Raw genomic sequence first — 26,464 nt, 5'->3', positions numbered from 1 at the left:
CCGCACGAGATGAATGGAATACTTTAAGATTCCAAGATTTTAAAAAGGTGAGTGATTATAATTCTGCGATGTATCGAATTGTCTCACAGCTGAAATTTTGTGGGCATAATATTACTGAGATGGAAATGCTTGAAAAGACATTTTCCACATTCCACGCATCAAATATAACTCTACAACAGCAATATAGAGTGCGTGGATTTTCAAGATACTCAGAACTCATCGCATGTTTACTCGTGGCGGAAAAGAATAATGAATTGCTCATGAGAAATCATCAGTCCAGACCTACTGGTTCAACGGCATTTCCTGAAGCAAATGTCGTAAGTAAAAATGAAAACCAAAATCAAAGATATAGACAAGATTTTGGTCGAGGTCGTGGACGAGGACGTGGGCGTGGACGTGGGCGTAGAAATGATCGCGGTCGTGGTCGAGGCCGTGGATTTGAAAATAAAAGAGATAGTTATTTCAATAACTCATCTCAAAGGAACGTCACGAACCACCCACAAAAGAGGCAGCATGATAATACGGGTGAAAATGAAAATCATCCAAAAAGAACTGAGAGTGTTTGTTATAGATGTGGCACTCCAGGACATTGGTCAAGAACTTGTCGAGCCCCTGAGCATCTGTGTAAGCTCTATAAAGATTCAATAAAGGGGAAAGAAAAAGAGACCAATTTTACTGAAAACATTGACCATGCAAGTGGTTCAATGAATTTAGATGCTGCTTACTTTTTGAATGATTTCGAAGATATTGATTAAATGTACTGGTGGGAAAAGAATGTAACAATGTAATTTTTATATTGTAAAACATATTATATTTTGCATGTATTGTTTTATTCTGCAATTAAATTGTAACATATTATAATTTGCATGTATCTTTCTTAATTCATTTTATTGCATATTGTTTTTGAAGATCATTATGGAAAATGCTATGATCAAAGATGGAAATAATGCACTGGAAGTTTGCATACCAGATAGTGGTACAACGCACACTATCCTCAGAAATGAAAAATATTTCTTGGAATTAAAACCAACAAAAACAATGGTGAATACAATATCAGGTCCTGTAGACTTGATTGAAGGATGTGGCAAAGCACAATTTTTGTTACCTAATGGTACAAAATTTTTGATAAATAGTGCTTTATATTCACCACGATCACAAAGAAATTTGTTGAGTTTTAATGATATATATTCTCATGGTTATGATACGAAAACAATAACCGAAGGAAATGAGAAATATATGTGTCTTACTACATATAAATCAGGAAAGAAATATGTAGTTGAGAAATTATCAATGCTCCCTACTGGATTGCATTATACACATATAAGTCCAATCGAATCAAATATGGTTATTGGAAATTCTTCAATACTAACAAATTGGCATGATCGATTGGGACATCCTGGTTCAATAATGATGCGAAGGATTATAGAAAATACAAGTGGTCATCCACTGAAAGACCAGAAGATCTTTCAGAATAATAAGTTTCAGTGTAAAGCATGTTCTCTGGGGAAACTTATTATAAGACCATCACCAGCTAAAATCCAAAAGGAATCACCCATATTTCTTGAACGTATTCAAGGTGATATTTGTGGGCCAATTCATCCACCATGTGGACCATTTCGATACTTTATGGTATTGATCGATGCCTCTAGCAGATGGTCACATGTATGTTTATTGTACACTCGGAATGTGGCATTTGCAAAATTGATGGCTCAAATAATAAAATTGCGGAATCAATTTCCCGAATATACGATCAAGAAAATAAGACTTGATAATGCTGGAGAATTTACTTCCCAGACTTTTAACGACTATTGTATGTCGATGGGAATTACTGTTGAACATCCTGTAGCTCATGTTCATACACAAAATGGATTAGCTGAATCATTGATTAAACGTCTGCAGTTGATTGCTAGACCAATGATTATGAGAACGAAACTCCCTATTTCTATATGGGGACATGCAATTTTACATGCTGCTGCATTGATTCGCATCAGGCCAAGTGCATATCATAAACACTCCCCATTGCAGCTTGTATTTGGCAAAGAACCAGATATTTCTCATTTGAGAATTTTTGGATGTATGGTGTATGTGCCTATTGCACCACCTCAAAGAACAAAAATGGGACCTCAAAGAAAGAATGGTATTTATATCGGCTATGATAGTCCATCAATCATTAGATATCTTGAGGCTCAGACAGGCGATGTGTTTACAGCACGGTTTGCTGATTTTCATTTTGATGAAAATAACTTCCCAATGTTAGGGGGAGAAAAGAAACACATCGAAAAAGAAATCACATGGTATGTACCATCATTATTACATTTGGATCCTAGAACTAAACAATGTGATAAAGATGTACAGCAAATTGTGCATTTGCAAAGAATAGCAAATCAAATGCCAGATGCATTTGCAGACACAAAAGGGGTAACAAAGTCATATATACCTGCTGTAAATGCCCCTGCTCGAGTTGAAATTCCAAAGAAACAAAATGAAGACATTCATGATGTCATAAAACGCCTGAAGCGTGGAAGGCCAATCGGTTCAAAGGATAAAAATCCTCGGAAAAGAAAATACATAGAGAAAAATGATGATCAGAAAATAGAAAATGGTGTTCCAGAAGAAACACACGATGATGAAAATATTTTGTCAGAACCACAAACTGACGAGAATCATGAAATCTCTATCAATTATATTAATACTGGAAAAATATGGAACCGAAAGAATGTACAAGATATTGATGAGATATTTTCGTACAATGTGGCATGTTACATCGTAAATGAAGATAATGAACCAAAATCTTTTGGTGAATGCAAAACTCGAAAGGATTGGTCAAAATGGAAAGATGCCATCCAGGTTGAATTAAATTCGCTAAATAAACGTAGTGTTTTTGGACCTATAGTCCTTACACCTAAAGGTGTTAAACCTGTTGGGTACAAATGGGTTTTTATTCGAAAGAGAAATGAGAAAAATGAAATAGTGAGATATAAAGCTCGACTTGTTGCACAAGGTTTTTCTCAAAGACCTGGAATTGATTATGAAGAAACATATTCTCCTGTTATGGATGCAATTACGTTTCGGTATTTGATCAGTTTAGCAGTGTCTGAAAACTTGGACATGCGTCTAATGGATGTTGTTACAGCTTATTTATACGGATCACTTGATAGTGATATATACATGAAAATCCCTGAAGGATTTAAGATGCTAGAAGCACAAAGTTCAGAACCCAGAGAATTTTATTCTGTGAAATTACAAAGATCATTGTATGGGTTAAAGCAATCCGGCCGAATGTGGTATAATCGGCTAAGTGAACACTTGATGAAAAAGGGATATGTAAATGATCCAATATGCCCTTGTGTTTTCATCAAGAAAACAACATCAGGATGCGTGATTATTGCTGTATATGTTGATGATTTAAACATCATTGGAACGAATAAAGAAATTCAAGAAGTGATGTTATACTTGAAGGAAGAATTTGAAATGAAAGACCTTGGAAAAACCAAGTATTGTCTTGGTTTACAAATTGAACAAAAAGAATGTGGAATTTTTGTTCACCAGTTTAATTATACAGAGAAGGTCCTTAAACGTTTCAATATGGATCAATCAAATCCTTTAAGTACTCCAATGGTTGTCAGATCATTGAATATAGAAAAGGATCCATTTCGTCCATGTGAAGATGATGAAGTTGTTCTTGGTCCTGAAGTACCATATCTAAGTGCCATTGGTGCCCTTATGTATCTTGCAAATTGCACTAGACCAGACATATCTTTTGCAGTAAATTTATTGGCAAGATTCAGTTCATGTCCAACGAAGAGGCACTGGAACGGAATTAAACATATATTCCGTTATTTACAAGGAACGACGGATTTGGGACTTTTGTATCCAAAAGATACAAATCAGAGAATAATTGGTTATGCTGATGCTGGATACTTATCTGATCCACATAAGGCACGTTCCCAAACCGGATATGTATTTACTCGTGGAGGCACTGCAATCTCTTGGCGATCACAGAAACAAACACTTGTTACAACTTCATCAAATCATGCCGAGATTATTGCACTACATGAAGCAAGCCGTGAATGTGTCTGGCTTAAATCAATGACTCGGCATATCCAAACTTCTTGCGGATTATCAGTGGACAAGAATCCAATCACACTGTATGAAGATAATGCCGCATGTGTTGCCCAAATGAAAGAAGGATACATCAAAAGTGACAGAACTAAACATATTCCTCCTAAATTCTTTGCATACACTCAAGAGCTGGAGAAGAATAAAGATATTGATATCTGTTACATTCAATCAAGTGAGAACTCATCCGATCTCTTCACAAAGGCACTTCCCACGGCGATATTCAGAAAACACATTTATAATATTGGGATGCGCAATCTACGAAATATGTGAAGAATCATTCATGTTGACATCAGGGGGAGTTTACGTGGCTGCACTCTTTTTTCCTTACTATGGTTTTTGTCCCAATGGGTTTTTCCTAGTAAGGTTTTTAACGAGGCAGTATACAACACGTAATGGAGATAGTCATTCTATCATGATCATCATCACAAGGGGGAGTGTTGAAAATATATATAAATATATATTATTATTTATTGTTGAATGTTGAAAGTTGAAAGTTGAAAATTGAGTTGTAAAATATTGAAAATTAGTGTGTGATGATGTAATTAATGATGTATTAATTTTTGACTAATCTCCAATTGAGATCTATAAATAGGTCTCTCCATTTGTATTGAAAAACACAATTGTGAAGAGAGAAAAATTTTATAAAGTGTAGAATTTGATAAATTTTGAGTTTTTGAGTTTTTACTTTTTACCGTAAATTTTTACTTTTTCACAACAGAATCAATATAATTAATTTGACCAAGTTTACGCACTATACCGTCGTTCCAACTTCCATCTTGCCAAATTTAAGGTTTCTCCTACATTTGACTATATGGACAGTATTTATTTTGATCATTACAAGATGTAATTTTAGTTTTTTTCCCCCTTCTCATTTGTTAGTTTGATTGATAGATGTTATTTTAGTTTAAGGAATAGAAAAGCATTACAAAACACTTGGATACTTAATTACTACCAGCGACACAAGCACATACAGTTGAGTATGTGATACAATATATGCATATTTTATGAGTTTTTATTTATGAAATAATGTATTATTTAATAGTTGAAAATTAATTATTGGGAAGATAATATTAAATTTAATATGTTAATATAATCAAATTGACATTTGATATATATACCTGCTGGCCGGGCGAATCGAAGTTCTCTTCCGGAGTAAAATTAATTATAGAAGCAACCATCATACTGATTGGTTGAAGAAAAAGTAGAACCGATTAGTAGGGAAAAAAAGCTGAGAAAAAGGTGGAAAAAAATATAATTGGAAGATGATTTTTAGTGTGTCATGATACACTAAAAAACAGTTACTAGAAGATACTCAACTTTTATAAAATAGTAAGTATAAAATACTATATATAGATAGTATAGATGTTAAAATCTCACTTAATACTACAATATATTGTGTGTTATACATTAAATTTAGTCTTATATATCTTGATTATTATGCAAATTAATCACCGAATTTCTTGCATTTCTAATTTCTTCCATAATTTATCAAGTTCATAGTATCAAGGATACTTTTTTTCATATTCCGATTAAGATCACGAGGAGTTGCAAACAATGTTGTAAATAAAATAATTGAAACTTCCAAAACTTAAAACAACATTAAAGATCGATCAAAACTTAAAATAAGATTCAAAAATACAGGAGTTGCAAACAAAAATCATAAATAAAATAATCTAAAGTCCAAAACTTAAAATAACATTAAGATCGATTAAATGATTAAATAAAGTCATAATGACTTATGCTTCATGAAAATCGATAGAATGTCTTCTGCAATTGTAATCAAAGAAAGCATGTAGGCATTGGTGGCTGTCAATGGAGACTTGCGTATCATTGGTGGCTCGGAAAAAAGTTCCTCACAACTTCTCGGTGCCATTTGACCAAAACCAAGATAGTCATATGATTTTTCATAAGTACTCAACTCAAAAGCATTTATTGCTTTTTGGAGATCTCCTATAGATACCCCATAGAACACACTACATCCGTTAAAGCATGATCTGATAATTGGATCCGAAGCGGTTTTGTTCAATTTGTTGATAAGTTCTGTTATTTTTATTGCCTTGACTAATGTAATGTCCATCATAATAACAACAAGATCTTTCAAGCCGACATTGAGACCACGAGGATCGGATTTTAAGGAAGAAATACACACGCTAAGATTATGTGTTTTCTGGCACACTTGCTGCACCAAAGCAAAATTTTTGTTTCTAATTGACATGCACATAATTTGTGTGAAGAGGAAGAGGATTAAGAAGACTTGTGTGACCGAATGATGAGGCATTTTTCTCTGCTTGTATGTATATATTTAGTCCATGTTCTTTTTTTTTTTATAAATGCAAGAGGACATTTAAAACACCAAATCTGGTGGAATTAATTAATATTACATTTGAGAAATATCTTGATTCTAAAATTTGGGGCCGAATATTAATTTGTGAAAGATTCAAGAGAAATTAATTTCATTTTTGTGAAATATCTTGATTCTAAAATTAAATATACCAACTTTATATTTTTCCTTCTGGCCCCCTTGATTCTAAAATCAACTATACCAACTTTATTATTTTTCCTTCTGGCCCCCAATACCAATGTATTATCTTTGAAGTAATTGGATTGGATTAACAGTTATATATACCAGATTAAGATCATCAATCATATTTCATAAATATAAATATCTATTTTGACCAAACCAAATCAATGTATTTGCATGGCAAGAAATTAAATATTGTGATGATAGCACACATTATATATGTATCATGCACAAAATACTACAAAAAAGGTTATTAGGACCTAGTTTGTGACATATAGATGCGGCAATCAGTATTTTCTTGGACTCCATCGTATTCTCAATTTTCGTTGGTTTCGGTATCTTGATCCGACTTCTTATTGAGTTATATAGTCAATGTAACGTACCAATTCTCTTTCGAGACGTTACTCAACATCATACTTAAATTAATTGCAGAAAATAGAACTTTTGCGGAAGCATCATCTTTTCATTAAAAAGACCGTATTAAAAATTTCACAATATAATAAATTAAACATTAATAAAAATTCTGCCGAACATGGCCATCCAATAAAACCAAAAACTTCATCAACGTAAAATTGTTTGAACAATTCTCTTTCAAAAACATTCGCACTCATGCATCACCCGCTGGACCGACCCCTGCCTTTTCTTCATGTCCACCAATGTAATCATTAATGAATGCATCAACATCATCGTTACCCGCACCATTCAAGTATAGTGAGTCTAAAGACTCCGCAAGAAAAATGCATAAAAAGGATTTTTCTAAACTTTAAAAGATAAAAATATTATCATAAAATTTAATGCTAAACGTAACATAAATGCATCTTAATGAAGTCATAACATAAACATTTAGGGGTGATGAAGTATGTGAATTGTGGTAACAATCATAATCATTCATTCGTAGGTTCCTATTGTACAACAAGCATATGACATTACGCCCAAGTTTCATTCTTTATATAGCCGCTCCATAGCTCATCCCGAAGTGCATATCCCGTATAACCATCCTGTGAGACATGTTTGGATAGCCTCTCTGGATCTCATCCCGAAATGTATACCCCGTATAATCACCACAAAATGCATAAATCATCAAAATATTTTTCCATGTAACATAACATTCATCTTATCATATCATATCATATTATGTCATTGCCATAAATCTCGTAACATCATGAAATCATGCTCAAAAAATCTCTCGTGATACTAACATGCTTAAAATTTTTCAAAACATTTCATGAGAAAATCACATAATCATGCAATAGATAACTTGACCGATCCACGTAAGGCATTTCGCCCGTCTCAAACATCAAAAACTTGAAATTATTTCATAAAAATTATTAAAAATAATTAAAATGCATTAGGATACCGTAAAAATTATTTTTAGGACTAAAAAACATATAAATAGGGGTGGAAAAAGTGAACAAACGGCGCGGGCGCGTAGCTGTACGCATGCTTGCGCAACCGCGCTGCTTTTGCAGCGCAGGCGCTCCGCCGTGACTTCTTCTCCAAAATTTTCTTCATTTTCTGCACTTTTTCAAATCCCACAATGTTTCGAAACACTTTTCCATCAAAATATCATCTAACACAATAAAACTTCAAAATAATTCATACCAATTACACTTCAAAAATTCAAAGATTTGAATCAAAAACTTTCCTTCAAAATTTTTCCCAAAAATCTGATTTCTTGTCTTCAAATTGTTCAAATTCAATAAAATTGAACCAAACACATCAATAAATGCTTCACGTATCACAATCAAGCAACATACTCATTGATTTTTCAATAAGCATGCATAAATCAGCAATCAAACACCTGGGGTTTTACCTTGAAAATATCTATATTCTTGAATGGGTTTCAAAACATTAAAAAATTGTCTGACTCGATCGATTGTAATTAACCTAAGCGAGAGAACGATCTAGCCTTGAGAATCTCACAAGAACCCTAGCCTTGAGATCGCAGTGTTTGAACGAGATATATTTTGAGAGAAAGGAGAGCCTACCAATGAAAAGAAAATAAATCTGAACACTTGCTTTGTAATTTGTGAATAATGGGCTCCCAAAACCGCTCATTAATTACAATTAAATGTTTAAAAAATATTTAACTCTCCCCATAAATAAAATTCACTGCATCTCCTTAAACTTAATTTAAATAAAAATATTTTCTTAACTCGTTCCAAGTCTAGACTCGTCCCTACGACCCAACTTAAATACCAACCTGAAACTTTAAAAATCATTTAAACGTTTAAAAAATATTTGTGAATAATGGGCTCCCAAAATCTCTCATTAATTACAATTAAACGTTTAAAAAATATTTAACTCTCCCTATTAATATTTTTTAATGGATAATCCATATAAGAGACATCTCTCAAAAAAATCACACGTGAGACCGTCTCATAGAAATTTTTGTCTATATTTTGTGCTATACATTAAATTTAGCATATCCAGTATTTTATATATGAGAGTTGATATTTACACTCTATTTTGTGTTATCTACACTTCACTTCATGTGTAAAATATGTGTTCAATTTACTCATAAGTGGAGTGTAAATAACACAAAATGGAGTGTAAATATCAACTTCCTTTATATATATATCGATTATTATGCAAATTAATCACCAAAATTCTCGCATTTCGTCTTTCTTCCATAATTTCTCAATTTTAGAGCCCGTTTGGATTTTGTAGAGATTTTTTAAAATAAGTGCTTTTAAAAGCTACAATTTTTGGCTTTTAAAAAAACTCTAATTTTGACTTAAAAAAGTGCTTATTTAAGCACTTTTTTGGTCAACCAAACACCTTGTTAACTGAAAAGCACTTTTTTTTTTTATTAAAAAAGTGTTTTTTTGGTCTGGCTTTTGAAACCAAACGGGGCCTTAGTATCTAGGGCATTTTTTTTATCTACCGATTCAGAAATACGAGGAATTGCAAACAAAAGTTGTAAATAAAATAATCGAAACTTCCAAAACTTGAAAAAAAAAACATTAAAGATCAAAACTTAAAATAAGATTCAGAAATACAGGAGTTGCAAACAAAAATTGTAAATAAAATAATCTAAAGTCCAAAACTTAAAATAACATTAAGATTGATCGAATGAATATTAAACAAAGTCATAGTGACTTATGGTTCATGAAAATCGATAGAATGTCTTCTGCAATTGTAATCAAAGAAAGGTATATAGGCATTGGTAGCTGTCAATGGAGACTTGCGTATCCATGGTGGTTCGAAAAAAAAGTCCTCACAATCTCTCGGTGCCACCAAGAAACCCATATGATTTTATATAAGAATTCAACTCAAACGCATGTATTGCCTTTTGGAGACCTACTGTATATATATCATAAAAGGTACTACATTCGTTAAAGCATGATCTGATAATTGGATCAGACGTGGTTTTGTTCAATTTGTCAATAAGTTTCGAAATTTTGATTGTTTTGACCAATGTCAAGTCCATCATAATCACTACAAGATATTTCAAGTCGGCATTGAGACTACGGGAATCGGATTTTAAAGAAGAAACACACACACTGCAATTATGTGTTTTCTGGCATACTTGTTGTATCAAAGCAACATTTTTGTTGTTGATTGACATGCACATAACTTGTGTGAAAAGAACAGGATGAGGAAGACTTGTGTGACTGGAGGACGAGACATTTTTCTCTACTCGTGTATATATATATGGCCTATTTTCTTTTCTTTGATACATACAAATGTTTGTATTAGGGAGTATTTTATATATGTAAGAGGACATTTAAAACACCAAATCTGGTGGAATTAATTAATATTACAATGATGTTATATTATAGTGCATCTTTATAAAATTAAAGGGATTAATTGATGTCATTCATTTGAGGCCGATATCATTAATTTGTGCAAGATTCAAGATATGGTAATTTTTTTTTTGTAAAATATCTTGATTCTAATTAAAATTAACTATAAATACCAACTTTATTATTTTCCCTTCTGGATATACCCAATGCCAATGTATTATCTTCGAATTAATTGGATCAGATTGAACAAAAATGATGACTTATATCAGTTAATTAAGTTCATCAATCATATTTTATCGTTTATTTAAATATAAATATATATATTTTGACCAAAACAAATCAATGTATTTGCATGCAAGAAATATTGAGATGATCATAGCATACTGCACATTACGTATCACAAACTAAATAAAATAATTCCATATATTCAAGAAATAAATTAATTAAAAAGTTACAACAAGTCAGGGTACGTAATATGGAATTCAAGTGGATTTAATCCAATTTTCACTGTCAATGAAGTTTCTAGCAGTAAACTTGACAGCCTCAGCTCTGTCGTAGATAATATGCACTATAATATGGAATTCCAGTGGATTTAATCCAAATTTAAGATTTCTCCTACATTTGACTGTATTTATTTTGATCATTACAAGATGTTATTTTAGTTTTTTCCCCCCTTCTCGTTTGTTAGTTTGGTAGATGTTATTTTAGTTTAAAGAATAGAAAAACATTACAAAACACTAGGATACTTAATTACTACCCGCGACAGAAGCACATACAGTTGAGTATGTGATATAATATATGAATATTTTATGAGTTTTTATTTATGAAATAATGTATTATTTAGTAGTTGAAAATTAATTATTAGGAAGATAATATAAATTTAATATGTTAATATAATCAAATTGACATTTGAGATATGTACGTGTGAAATTAATTATTGAAGCAAGCATGATACAAATTGGTTGAAGAAAAAGTAGAAGAGGTTAGTAGGAAAAAAATTTAAGCTGAGAAAAAGGTGAACAAAAAAGGGTAGAATTGGAAGATGATTTTTTATGTGTCATGATACACCAAAAAACAGTTACTAAACGACACTCAGCCTTTATAAAATAGTAATTAAGTATTGAATAGTATATATAGATAGTATAAATGTTAAAATCTCACTTAATACTACAATATATTTTGTGATAGGGATGACAATTTTCTCCGAACCCGATGGAGAATCCGATACCAAACCCAAATGGAGGAGGGTATGGAGGCGTTTTTTGGATCCAATTAAATAAATGGGTAAATGGGTATGAGAATCTCGTATATGGGGATGGAGGAGGATGTAGTAATATCCTATCCATACCCGATCCGATACCCGATTAAATGTATGTATATATATATATGTATGTACATATTAATTTATATTAAATAAATGCTAATTTAATTTTTTTGTTAAATTATGTTAGTTGGATGGAACAATGAAAATTATTAGTATAAATCTAATGCTATTTTGTAGGAGTATTACTTTTTTATATAATTCTTAGGTTGTATATTTTCTTTTATGTTTCATTTTTTTATTGTTCTCTTAAAAAATTTGGTATAAAAATCTAGTAAATTGTTATAAATCATGAGAGAAATAAGAGATATGAGTAGAGAGAATTCATGAGAGAAGAGAGAGTTCATATGAGTCAATACTCAGGTGCAGATTTCATTGAACTTAATCACCTCTATTTATAGGGAAAGATTACAAGATACAAATCTGTACAAATATTATCTTTACATATTTATCTTGATCACATATTAAATAAGATAATCATCTATAATAATAATATATTTATAACACTCCCCCTTAGATGATTATTTGCACAAGCAATCAATTTTTCAAAATCTCCATTTGGCAAGATTGATGTTCGGGAACTTCATCGGGACTCAAATGTTGCCTCGTTAAAACCTTGACAGTAAAACCCCGTGGGAAAACTCTGAACGAAGGAAAAAGAGTACAACAATATATACTTTCTTTGGATGTCTTCCCGACGATAGATGCGCCTCGTTAAAACCTTATCAGAAAAAACCCAATGGGACAAAATCCTAATGAAGGAAAAATAGTACGACATCTCGCGATACTTGTTAATTGCCTCATTAAAAACCTTGTTATGAAAAACCATGTGGAAAAAATCATAGACAAGGAAAAAATAGTACAACTTTAATTGCTCCCCCTCTTGCAAGCATCACTTTCAATTATTAACTCTTAATATTTCAATCTTATGCACTGATTTGCCAAAAATTGATTCAGATGCTGATTTTGCCATAGGTATGGTACTTCAAGACCAAATATATTTTCTTCTTCTTCAAGTTGGCAAAAACAATATTTTGAGCATCGAATCCTTCGAGGATGTTTTCAGTGCATCCACGATAAGTGCAAATATTTTCTCATAATCCGCTTGAAATACTTTGAGAAACTTTGCTAATATTTGCTCATATTGCCACATATCATTGTTATTGAAAGTTCAACAAGTTGTAGTTCAAAATAACCATCATTTTGCGTAATAGCAAAACACACGAATGATTATATCATTTCGATCCCAAATAATTTGTGAAATCTCATATTTTGATATACTTGTTATTCTTCATGAATAACATAATCCAAATTAGATTCATTGAAATAATTGGTCGTTCACGCTTCTAGCGTCCTTTTTCATTTACTTGCAAGTAATATAAAATATGGCGTTGATTTATTTCATAACGATCAGCCTCCATTGTTCTTTTCACATTGAGATGTTCACTCATTTTCTTTAAAGGGGTTCTTCGTCACTAAAGACGATTTAAATTATTCAACTTGAACATAAGTGAAGCTAAACGATCTTATACACAAGATCAAATAATGTATTTGAGATTTAAACTTTGAACATCATGTTCACTTTATATTTCATTGGGATCGATCTCAAATATTCTTGTAGCTTCTATTTCCTCCCCCTCAATGTTGGAAACATTGTTTTACAAGAATAATAAATGAGAATGTCGCATCATAAAATCTCATTTCTCAAGATAATTGATCATAAGATTCAATATATTTCCAACATATTTACAATCCCTTCAAGAGATTTATTGTAGTGCATTTCTCGCACAAACATTAACTTTCAGTACATGAGCATTTGACATAATATTTATAATATATCTTTCAGATATCCCCAAATATGACGCATTTATTCTCATGGTTTAATAGTTGATTGAAGGCAAAATAAATCAACTAAACCAATGTATTTATAATCATGAAATTGATATGCATATCCTCTTTTGATCAAGCTTGTCTTGATTACATATTCTGGAAATTTTCTCAATACGTATTTTCGCAAACATCATGTTGCGCTTCGTGGGCCCACGTTATTTATTCATTCCAGATAATATGGGGATTCTCTACCAATTTGAACTAACTATAGTGATATAAAATTTGATAAGCCAATAAGAATTCATAAAATATTCTGGATCTTTGATTCAAAAACATCCATATTTATCGATTCAGGTGCTTTTGGCTTGTTCATTAACAACTTTGTGCACTATCAATAGTTTTTCAACTATTTATATAATTTGAATGTTCAATTCAATCCATTATGCCAAACTCTGAAGGTATTTGTATCAATGATATTTTTGGAGCTTTTTATCTCTTCTAGAAATATTGATTTGTAATATACTATTTAAACCAAATCAATATCTACTAGATTCAAAAATACATATACGTCATTATTGTGTATCACTATTTTATAATATCAAGCACATCATCTTTTTTCATCGTCAATCAAGCGATCTTATAGATCTTTCAAACATTCAATCAACATACGATGAAACATATGATTGGATAGACATCAATGGTCTCCACAAACTTTTATATCTTGCTTGATAGATATCAATAAATCTTTTTACGTACTTTAGGTACGATAGTGGTACGAGATACCGATGTACGTTTAGTACAATACTTGATTATGATGTATATCTCAATATTTTGTTCCGAATTTATGATTCATATCTTGCTTCATACGAGATGACATATTTTTCCTTGAAGAATTAAACTACAGTGTATCAACTGTGTTCATTGGCACTGTCACATTCACTTAAAAGAATGGACCACATTAATTAGACAATTGTCGTAATTGTCTTTCTTTGAACAAAATAATATAAATAATATATTATATTAAAATAATTGAAATTATGAAATCGGGCGTACCTTTTAAAATTCTTGTATACACCAAGTAGATCTTTTACCTTCAACAATGACATTCAATCTATAACAAATGTCATCTCACATTAAATTTATGTTCATACATGTAAGATAATAATATGTGATAAAAATACTCTATCATTTATTTAAAAAATGATAGATTAATCAAATGATTGAAAAAATTCAAAATTTATATTCACAATCAAAATTGATGAATTTAAAATCCATAATCAAATTTTATTAAATAAATATTTAACAACCCAATATATCCTTAAAATATAAAAATTCTCAAATCAGAAAATTTGTCACCAAATTGCATAATCAATATCTCATGCAATATATTGACTAATAGAATAGATTCACAAAATTTGTAGTTCTTATTTTATATCATCAAAATAATTTATGTGAATCAAAACACAACACATGCTAGAGTTTTTCACAATTTAGTTTAAACAAATACAAAATTAATTTACCAAAAATAAATTAGTTCAATAAATAAATAAAATGACTTGAAGTTAGTCATAAATCAACCCATTGACACATCATGCATAGGCTACCATCAATCCATCATCGTCGTTGCCCAATATAGATGATGGTCCAATTCATTGGGTTTAACATTTATTTTTATTTTTCGGTTGATAGTGTTGCGATCTTACTACCGTACATTCATAATTTTTAATCAATAGCCTATGCAGTTCATCATTGAACATCAAGTCGCTATTCATAAAAATAGTGACAAATAATAGATCATGCTTATTCTAGAGCATTAAAAACAAATATATGATTTGAATCGATATCAAGTCAATATCTTTTGATATATATCTCACATATATCTTTAATAATATTTTCTTATGGATATTGACAATTTTAGATCATATATCTATATTCATTGAGAAATTGTACTAAATTTCCCAATTCATAAGATCATCAACAACCGAAAGGGCATTAAATTATATTCTTCGAGAATATTTCCAAATCTTGGATCTTATATTAATATTCTTCACGAATATTATCAAATCTTGCATCTTTTTATCAATATTTCAATATTGATATATTTTGACATGAGATCTATTTCTTCAATGATATTTGTAGATATTTGATATCATATCAGCTATCAATCATGATTTCTTCACTTTCTTGATATACGAAATCATATATCATATCTTTATAATGAATCTATTCAGATTCTCAATATATTATATTATAACTAAGAATCTCTTTAAATTCTCGATATATTTGATCTTATATCAGATCTTAATCTTGAATATCTCAATATTCAATATATTATATCATGAATTCATGAATATCTTTCGATATATCAAAACTGTAATAAGGAATCTCTCAAAATTCTCAATATATTATATCATGATCATGAATTTTTTCAAATTCTCAATATAAAATCATGTTGTGCTACTTTATAGCCATCAACATATTCATGATATTTCATGGGCACCAATATATCAATTGTTTTCATTGTGCTACTTCTAGAGCACCAATGAATATATCTTTATGCTACTTCTAGAGCACCAATGAATATCTATCATAAATTTGAGTATTGACAACACGTTGTGCTATTCCAATAGCATCAATAAAACGATAATTATTTTCATTCTCAGTTGGTTACAACATCGTGCTGATAACGTGTTATAAATCATGAGAGAAATAAGAGATATGAGTAGAGAGAATTCATTAGAGATGAGAGAGTTCATATGAGTCAATACTCAGGTGCAGATTTCATTGAACTCAATCACCCCTATTTATAGGGAAAGATTACAAGATACAAATCTGTACAAATATTATCTTTACATATTTATCTTGATCACATATTAAATAAGATAATCATCTATAATAATAATATATTTATAACATAAATAAATATAGTTTTATCAAAATAATTCAAATTTGAAAAATGTATTTGTATGGACTATGGAGTAGATACGATAAATGGGGATATGAGTAGGGTACGAATATCCAATCTTTCGACAGGTATGGGTATGATGATGATTTTGAATACCCGATGGATATGGGTATGAGGATGAATTTAATAAATGGGTATGGGGATGAAGACATGATATCTTACCCATATCCGACCCATTGTTATCCCTATTTTGTGCTATACATTAAATTTAGTCTTATATTTCTTGATTATTATGCGAATTAATCACCAAAAATATCACATTTCTAATATCTTCCATAATTTATCAAGTTTATAGTATCTTTGACACTGTTTTTCATATTCCGATTAAGATCACGAGGAGTTAAAAAAAATTGTAAATAAAATAATCGAAACTTCCAAAACTTAAAACAACATTAAAGATCGATCAAAACATAAAATAAGATTCAGAAATACAGGAGTTGCAAACAAAAATCGTAAAAGTCCAAAACTTAAAATTAGATTAAGATCGATCAAATAATTAAATAAAGTCATAGTGACTTATGCTTCATGAAAATCGATAGAATGTCTTATGCAATTGTAATCAAAGAAAGCATGTAGGCATTGGTGGCTGTCAATGGAGACTTGCGTATCATAATTGGTGGCTCGGAAAAAAGTTCCTCACAATTTCTCGGTGTCATTTGACCAAAACCAAGATAATCATATGTTTCTTTATAAGAACTCAACTCAAAAGCATTTATTGCTCTTTGGAAACCTTCTATAGATCCCCATAAAACACACTACATCCGTCAAAGTTTGATCTGATAATTGGATCAGAAGCGGTTTTGTTCAATTTGATGATAAGTTATGAGATTTTTATTGCCTTGACTAATGTAATGTCCATCATAATAACAACAAGATCTTTCAAACCGGCATTGAGACCACGAGGATCGGATTTTAAGGAAGAAATACACAAGTTAAGATTATGTGTTTTCTGGCATACTTGCTCTATCAAAGCAAGATTTTTGTTGCTAATTGACATGCACATAACTTGTGTGAAGAAGAAGATGATTAAGAAGACTTGTGTGACCGAATAATGAGGCATTTTTCTCTGCTTGTATGCATATATTTAGTCTATGCATCTTCTTTTCTTTTATACATGTAAGAGGGCATGGCATTTAAAACACCAAATCTGGTGGATTAATTAATTAATATTACAAATATCTTATATTATAGTGCATCTTTATACAATTAAAGGGTCGATTGATGTCATTCATTTGCGGCGGATATCATTAATTTGTGCAAAATTCTAGATATGGTAATTCCATTTTTGTAAAAATATGTCGATATTCTAAAATTAATTGTACCAAGTTTAATATTTTCCCTTGTGGATATACCCAATTAATACCAACGAATTATCTTAGAATTAATTGGATCGAATGAACCTGTCACGCCCCAATCCCGGGGTCGGGTGACATCGCCATTGCTTTCAAATAAAATTCGAAAACAACCAGGCTCTTAATACAGTATATGTAGACCAGTCTTTTCTCATAAATAAAAGCTCCAAAAAAATTGTCTTTACAAGTCGTTAACCCAAAAACTAATACATAATTGCGGAAGCGACTAAAAGACTTAAATATCAAAATATTAAATGCAACAATCCCAAAAGAAATAACAAAATTAAATCCTAAAGTTCTTTCTTTCACCAATCCCAAAACTGGTCTTGTTCTCGATCCTCTAATTCTTCTTCTGTATCATCTGGGAGGGAAAAGGTAAGGGGTGAGTGTTTTGGAAAACACTCAGCAAGTGGGGGCCGATCCATCATACCAAAAATACATATATATAGATATATTCATTTGAGAAAACTCATACTTGGATTTCAAGCATGTCATATTTCAAAACATATCATCTCATAACATGTCTCATCATAACATAACATAAACATCATCATCATAACAAAATCAACATGATTTACATATTTTGGTCAGACACTGAAATTCTTCTCATTAATCGTGGCTAACTGATCAGTCCCCTATATGTAATCCCTCTAAGGGGTGAGGTCATTTGTCGGTTATTCTTACCCACCGCATCAGGGCCATAACATAGCATAGTTCGGAAATTCCCTTTCCACTTTTAATTTGAGTCATAACAGTGTCAAAACATACTTATAACAAATCTTATCAAGAATAAGAATTACATAGCAAAATTCGAAAGAATATCATGAACGATCGAAATTTTAAATCATACATAATATTTTAAAACATAAGCCCACTTACTGAATATACACGTGAGAGACCAAAAACTTGAATCGGTGAAGCAAACTTCGAATTCAAACAAAACTTCTCGAAAATTGATCCTTGAATTCTCGAACATGAAGGAGGAATCCTTGGTCAAACTTTTAGGAAATTTCTTATTATTTTATTCCTAATTCTCGAAGGCTTCCAACTTAATCTCTCTTTTCTAATTTCACAAATAGCTTCTGACACAAGTTGGTCACCTCAAAATCAAAAAGAAAGAAGGAAAGAAAGTGGACCAAGCTATGACTTTAGGTAACAGATTTGCTTTCTCGAAAACAGGGAATAAAAAGGGTAAAAATTCCTAAGCAAACTTGCTGCCTTTCTTCGAAAATATAGAGAAGAAATAGATCTAGAAGATTTAAGTGTGATTTTCAACCGTCTTGCTCCTCTATTTATAGGCACAAAAAAATTAGCTTAAGATAGAAAAAATCTTGATATTACAAGTTTGTATAAAATTTTCATTTCTCGAGATTTGTTTCCCTATAAATCTAGATCTCTTACCTTATTTGTATACTAATTATCTCAAATTAATAAAATCTGAATATATATACTCTATCTCCAAAATTATCTCGGAATATATAATTATACCACGAATAAAAATATAAATTCTAAAAATAAGGGGTTTCACATCCCTCCCACCTTATTGGAAGTTTCATCCTCGAAACTTGATTTAACTTAGTTGAAACTAGAATCTCATTACCGTTAATTCTAGAATAATTCTCAAAATTATAACTTAATATACAAGTCCAAATATTAAGATCAAACATAAATCCCAAATGTCAACTTAAATCTCAAAAATCAAACTTAATCTAATTCCCAAATGATTTCATATGAATCCCAAAAATAATGACTTAAATAATTCAATCTAACTTAAACCAATAATTCACCAACAAAATCAATCTCAAATTTTATATTGCCTATGCAATATACATACTACTCTCAAGTGGTTCATTCTCATTCTAAATCCTTGTCTTCATCAAGATCATTTATTCTAAATCATAATCTCCCATCAAGATCATGAATCTGGTTTTGCTCTGATACCACTTCTGTCACACCCCGATCCCGGGGTCGGGTGACATCGCCATTGCTTTCAAATAAATTTCGAAAACAACCAGGCTCTTAATACAATATATGTAGATCAGTCTTTTCTCATAAATAAAAGCTCCAAAAAAAATTGTCTTTACAAGTCGTTAACCCAAAAACTAATACATAATTGCGGAAGCGACTAAAAGACTTAAATATCAAAATATTAAATGCAACAATCCCAAAAGAAATAACAAAATTAAATCCTAAAGTTCTTTCTTTCACCAACCCCAAAACTGGTCTTGTTCTCGATCCTCTAATTCTTCTTCTGTATCATCTGGGAGGGAAAAGGTAAGGGGTGAGTGTTTTGGGAAACACTCAGCAAGTGGGGGCCGATCGATCATACCAAAAATACATATATATAGATATATTCATTTGAGAAAACTCATACTTGGATTTCAAGCATGTCATATTTCAAAACATATCATCTCATAACATGTCTCATCATAACATAACATAAACATCATCATCATAACAAAATCAACATGATTTACATATTTTGGTCAGACACTGAAATTCTTCTCATTAATCGTGGCTAACTGATCAGTCCCCTATATGTAATCCCTCTAAGGGGTGAGGTCATTTGTCGGTTATTCTTACCCACCGCATCAGGGCCATAACATAGCATAGTTCGGAAATTCCCTTTCCACTTTTAATTTGAGTCATAACAGTGTCAAAACATACTTATAACAAATCTTATCAAGAATAAGAATTACATAGCAAAATTCGAAAGAATATCATGAACGATCGAAATTTTAAATCATACATAATATTTTAAAACATAAGCCCACTTACTGAATATACACGTGAGAGACCAAAAACTTGAATCGGTGAAGCAAACTTCGAATTCAAACAAAACTTCTCGAAAATTGATCCTTGAATTCTCGAACATGAAGGAGGAATCCTTGGTCAAACTTTTAGGAAATTTCTTATTATTTTATTCCTAATTCTCGAAGGCTTCCAACTTAATCTCTCTTTTCTAATTTCACAAATAGCTTCTGACACAAGTTGGTCACCTCAAAATCAAAAAGAAAGAAGGAAAGAAAGTGGACCAAGCTATGACTTTAGGTAACAGATTTGCTTTCTCGAAAACAGGGAATAAAAAGGGTAAAAATTCCTAAGCAAACTTGCTGCCTTTCTTCGAAAATATAGAGAAGAAATAGATCTAGAAGATTTAAGTGTGATTTTCAACCGTCTTGCTCCTCTATTTATAGGCACAAAAAAATTAGCTTAAGATAGAAAAAATCTTGATATTACAAGTTTGTATAAAATTTTCATTTCTCGAGATTTGTTTCCCTATAAATCTAGATCTCTTACCTTATTTGTATACTAATTATCTCAAATTAATAAAATCTGAATATATATACTCTATCTCCAAAATTATCTCGGAATATATAATTATACCACGAATAAAAATATAAATTCTAAAAATAAGGGGTTTCACATCCCTCCCACCTTATTGGAAGTTTCATCCTCGAAACTTGATTTAACTTAGTTGAAACTAGAATCTCATTACCGTTAATTCTAGAATAATTCTCAAAATTATAACTTAATATACAAGTCCAAATATTAAGATCAAACATAAATCCCAAATGTCAACTTAAATCTCAAAAATCAAACTTAATCTAATTCCCAAATGATTTCATATGAATCCCAAAAATAATGACTTAAATAATTCAATCTAACTTAAACCAATAATTCACCAACAAAATCAATCTCAAATTTTATATTGCCTATGCAATATACATACTACTCTCAAGTGGTTCATTCTCATTCTAAATCCTTGTCTTCATCAAGATCATTTATTCTAAATCATAATCTCCCATCAAGATCATGAATCTGGTTTTGCTCTGATACCACTTCTGTCACACCCCGATCCCGGGGTCGGGTGACATCGCCATTGCTTTCAAATAAATTTCGAAAACAACCAGGCTCTTAATACAATATATGTAGATCAGTCTTTTCTCATAAATAAAAGCTCCAAAAAAAATTGTCTTTACAAGTCGTTAACCCAAAAACTAATACATAATTGCGGAAGCGACTAAAAGACTTAAATATCAAAATATTAAATGCAACAATCCCAAAAGAAATAACAAAATTAAATCCTAAAGTTCTTTCTTTCACCAACCCCAAAACTGGTCTTGTTCTCGATCCTCTAATTCTTCTTCTGTATCATCTGGGAGGGAAAAGGTAAGGGGTGAGTGTTTTGGGAAACACTCAGCAAGTGGGGGCCGATCGATCATACCAAAAATACATATATATAGATATATTCATTTGAGAAAACTCATACTTGGATTTCAAGCATGTCATATTTCAAAACATATCATCTCATAACATGTCTCATCATAACATAACATAAACATCATCATCATAACAAAATCAACATGATTTACATATTTTGGTCAGACACTGAAATTCTTCTCATTAATCGTGGCTAACTGATCAGTCCCCTATATGTAATCCCTCTAAGGGGTGAGGTCATTTGTCGGTTATTCTTACCCACCGCATCAGGGCCATAACATAGCATAGTTCGGAAATTCCCTTTCCACTTTTAATTTGAGTCATAACAGTGTCAAAACATACTTATAACAAATCTTATCAAGAATAAGAATTACATAGCAAAATTCGAAAGAATATCATGAACGATCGAAATTTTAAATCATACATAATATTTTAAAACATAAGCCCACTTACTGAATATACACGTGAGAGACCAAAAACTTGAATCGGTGAAGCAAACTTCGAATTCAAACAAAACTTCTCGAAAATTGATCCTTGAATTCTCGAACATGAAGGAGGAATCCTTGGTCAAACTTTTAGGAAATTTCTTATTATTTTATTCCTAATTCTCGAAGGCTTCCAACTTAATCTCTCTTTTCTAATTTCACAAATAGCTTCTGACACAAGTTGGTCACCTCAAAATCAAAAAGAAAGAAGGAAAGAAAGTGGACCAAGCTATGACTTTAGGTAACAGATTTGCTTTCTCGAAAACAGGGAATAAAAAGGGTAAAAATTCCTAAGCAAACTTGCTGCCTTTCTTCGAAAATATAGAGAAGAAATAGATCTAGAAGATTTAAGTGTGATTTTCAACCGTCTTGCTCCTCTATTTATAGGCACAAAAAAATTAGCTTAAGATAGAAAAAATCTTGATATTACAAGTTTGTATAAAATTTTCATTTCTCGAGATTTGTTTCCCTATAAATCTAGATCTCTTACCTTATTTGTATACTAATTATCTCAAATTAATAAAATCTGAATATATATACTCTATCTCCAAAATTATCTCGGAATATATAATTATACCACGAATAAAAATATAAATTCTAAAAATAAGGGGTTTCACATCCCTCCCACCTTATTGGAAGTTTCATCCTCGAAACTTGATTTAACTTAGTTGAAACTAGAATCTCATTACCGTTAATTCTAGAATAATTCTCAAAATTATAACTTAATATACAAGTCCAAATATTAAGATCAAACATAAATCCCAAATGTCAACTTAAATCTCAAAAATCAAACTTAATCTAATTCCCAAATGATTTCATATGAATCCCAAAAATAATGACTTAAATAATTCAATCTAACTTAAACCAATAATTCACCAACAAAATCAATCTCAAATTTTATATTGCCTATGCAATATACATACTACTCTCAAGTGGTTCATTCTCATTCTAAATCCTTGTCTTCATCAAGATCATTTATTCTAAATCATAATCTCCCATCAAGATCATGAATCTGGTTTTGCTCTGATACCACTTCTGTCACACCCCGATCCCGGGGTCGGGTGACATCGCCATTGCTTTCAAATAAATTTCGAAAACAACCAGGCTCTTAATACAATATATGTAGATCAGTCTTTTCTCATAAATAAAAGCTCCAAAAAAAATTGTCTTTACAAGTCGTTAACCCAAAAACTAATACATAATTGCGGAAGCGACTAAAAGACTTAAATATCAAAATATTAAATGCAACAATCCCAAAAGAAATAACAAAATTAAATCCTAAAGTTCTTTCTTTCACCAACCCCAAAACTGGTCTTGTTCTCGATCCTCTAATTCTTCTTCTGTATCATCTGGGAGGGAAAAGGTAAGGGGTGAGTGTTTTGGGAAACACTCAGCAAGTGGGGGCCGATCGATCATACCAAAAATACATATATATAGATATATTCATTTGAGAAAACTCATACTTGGATTTCAAGCATGTCATATTTCAAAACATATCATCTCATAACATGTCTCATCATAACATAACATAAACATCATCATCATAACAAAATCAACATGATTTACATATTTTGGTCAGACACTGAAATTCTTCTCATTAATCGTGGCTAACTGATCAGTCCCCTATATGTAATCCCTCTAAGGGGTGAGGTCATTTGTCGGTTATTCTTACCCACCGCATCAGGGCCATAACATAGCATAGTTCGGAAATTCCCTTTCCACTTTTAATTTGAGTCATAACAGTGTCAAAACATACTTATAACAAATCTTATCAAGAATAAGAATTACATAGCAAAATTCGAAAGAATATCATGAACGATCGAAATTTTAAATCATACATAATATTTTAAAACATAAGCCCACTTACTGAATATACACGTGAGAGACCAAAAACTTGAATCGGTGAAGCAAACTTCGAATTCAAACAAAACTTCTCGAAAATTGATCCTTGAATTCTCGAACATGAAGGAGGAATCCTTGGTCAAACTTTTAGGAAATTTCTTATTATTTTATTCCTAATTCTCGAAGGCTTCCAACTTAATCTCTCTTTTCTAATTTCACAAATAGCTTCTGACACAAGTTGGTCACCTCAAAATCAAAAAGAAAGAAGGAAAGAAAGTGGACCAAGCTATGACTTTAGGTAACAGATTTGCTTTCTCGAAAACAGGGAATAAAAAGGGTAAAAATTCCTAAGCAAACTTGCTGCCTTTCTTCGAAAATATAGAGAAGAAATAGATCTAGAAGATTTAAGTGTGATTTTCAACCGTCTTGCTCCTCTATTTATAGGCACAAAAAAATTAGCTTAAGATAGAAAAAATCTTGATATTACAAGTTTGTATAAAATTTTCATTTCTCGAGATTTGTTTCCCTATAAATCTAGATCTCTTACCTTATTTGTATACTAATTATCTCAAATTAATAAAATCTGAATATATATACTCTATCTCCAAAATTATCTCGGAATATATAATTATACCACGAATAAAAATATAAATTCTAAAAATAAGGGGTTTCACATCCCTCCCACCTTATTGGAAGTTTCATCCTCGAAACTTGATTTAACTTAGTTGAAACTAGAATCTCATTACCGTTAATTCTAGAATAATTCTCAAAATTATAACTTAATATACAAGTCCAAATATTAAGATCAAACATAAATCCCAAATGTCAACTTAAATCTCAAAAATCAAACTTAATCTAATTCCCAAATGATTTCATATGAATCCCAAAAATAATGACTTAAATAATTCAATCTAACTTAAACCAATAATTCACCAACAAAATCAATCTCAAATTTTATATTGCCTATGCAATATACATACTACTCTCAAGTGGTTCATTCTCATTCTAAATCCTTGTCTTCATCAAGATCATTTATTCTAAATCATAATCTCCCATCAAGATCATGAATCTGGTTTTGCTCTGATACCACTTCTGTCACACCCCGATCCCGGGGTCGGGTGACATCGCCATTGCTTTCAAATAAATTTCGAAAACAACCAGGCTCTTAATACAATATATGTAGATCAGTCTTTTCTCATAAATAAAAGCTCCAAAAAAAATTGTCTTTACAAGTCGTTAACCCAAAAACTAATACATAATTGCGGAAGCGACTAAAAGACTTAAATATCAAAATATTAAATGCAACAATCCCAAAAGAAATAACAAAATTAAATCCTAAAGTTCTTTCTTTCACCAACCCCAAAACTGGTCTTGTTCTCGATCCTCTAATTCTTCTTCTGTATCATCTGGGAGGGAAAAGGTAAGGGGTGAGTGTTTTGGGAAACACTCAGCAAGTGGGGGCCGATCGATCATACCAAAAATACATATATATAGATATATTCATTTGAGAAAACTCATACTTGGATTTCAAGCATGTCATATTTCAAAACATATCATCTCATAACATGTCTCATCATAACATAACATAAACATCATCATCATAACAAAATCAACATGATTTACATATTTTGGTCAGACACTGAAATTCTTCTCATTAATCGTGGCTAACTGATCAGTCCCCTATATGTAATCCCTCTAAGGGGTGAGGTCATTTGTCGGTTATTCTTACCCACCGCATCAGGGCCATAACATAGCATAGTTCGGAAATTCCCTTTCCACTTTTAATTTGAGTCATAACAGTGTCAAAACATACTTATAACAAATCTTATCAAGAATAAGAATTACATAGCAAAATTCGAAAGAATATCATGAACGATCGAAATTTTAAATCATACATAATATTTTAAAACATAAGCCCACTTACTGAATATACACGTGAGAGACCAAAAACTTGAATCGGTGAAGCAAACTTCGAATTCAAACAAAACTTCTCGAAAATTGATCCTTGAATTCTCGAACATGAAGGAGGAATCCTTGGTCAAACTTTTAGGAA

Source organism: Henckelia pumila, chromosome 2 (assembly GCF_033568475.1).
Source record: "Henckelia pumila isolate YLH828 chromosome 2, ASM3356847v2, whole genome shotgun sequence".
NCBI classification, from domain to species: domain Eukaryota; kingdom Viridiplantae; phylum Streptophyta; class Magnoliopsida; order Lamiales; family Gesneriaceae; genus Henckelia; species Henckelia pumila.
This window is presented reverse-complemented; position numbering follows the sequence as displayed.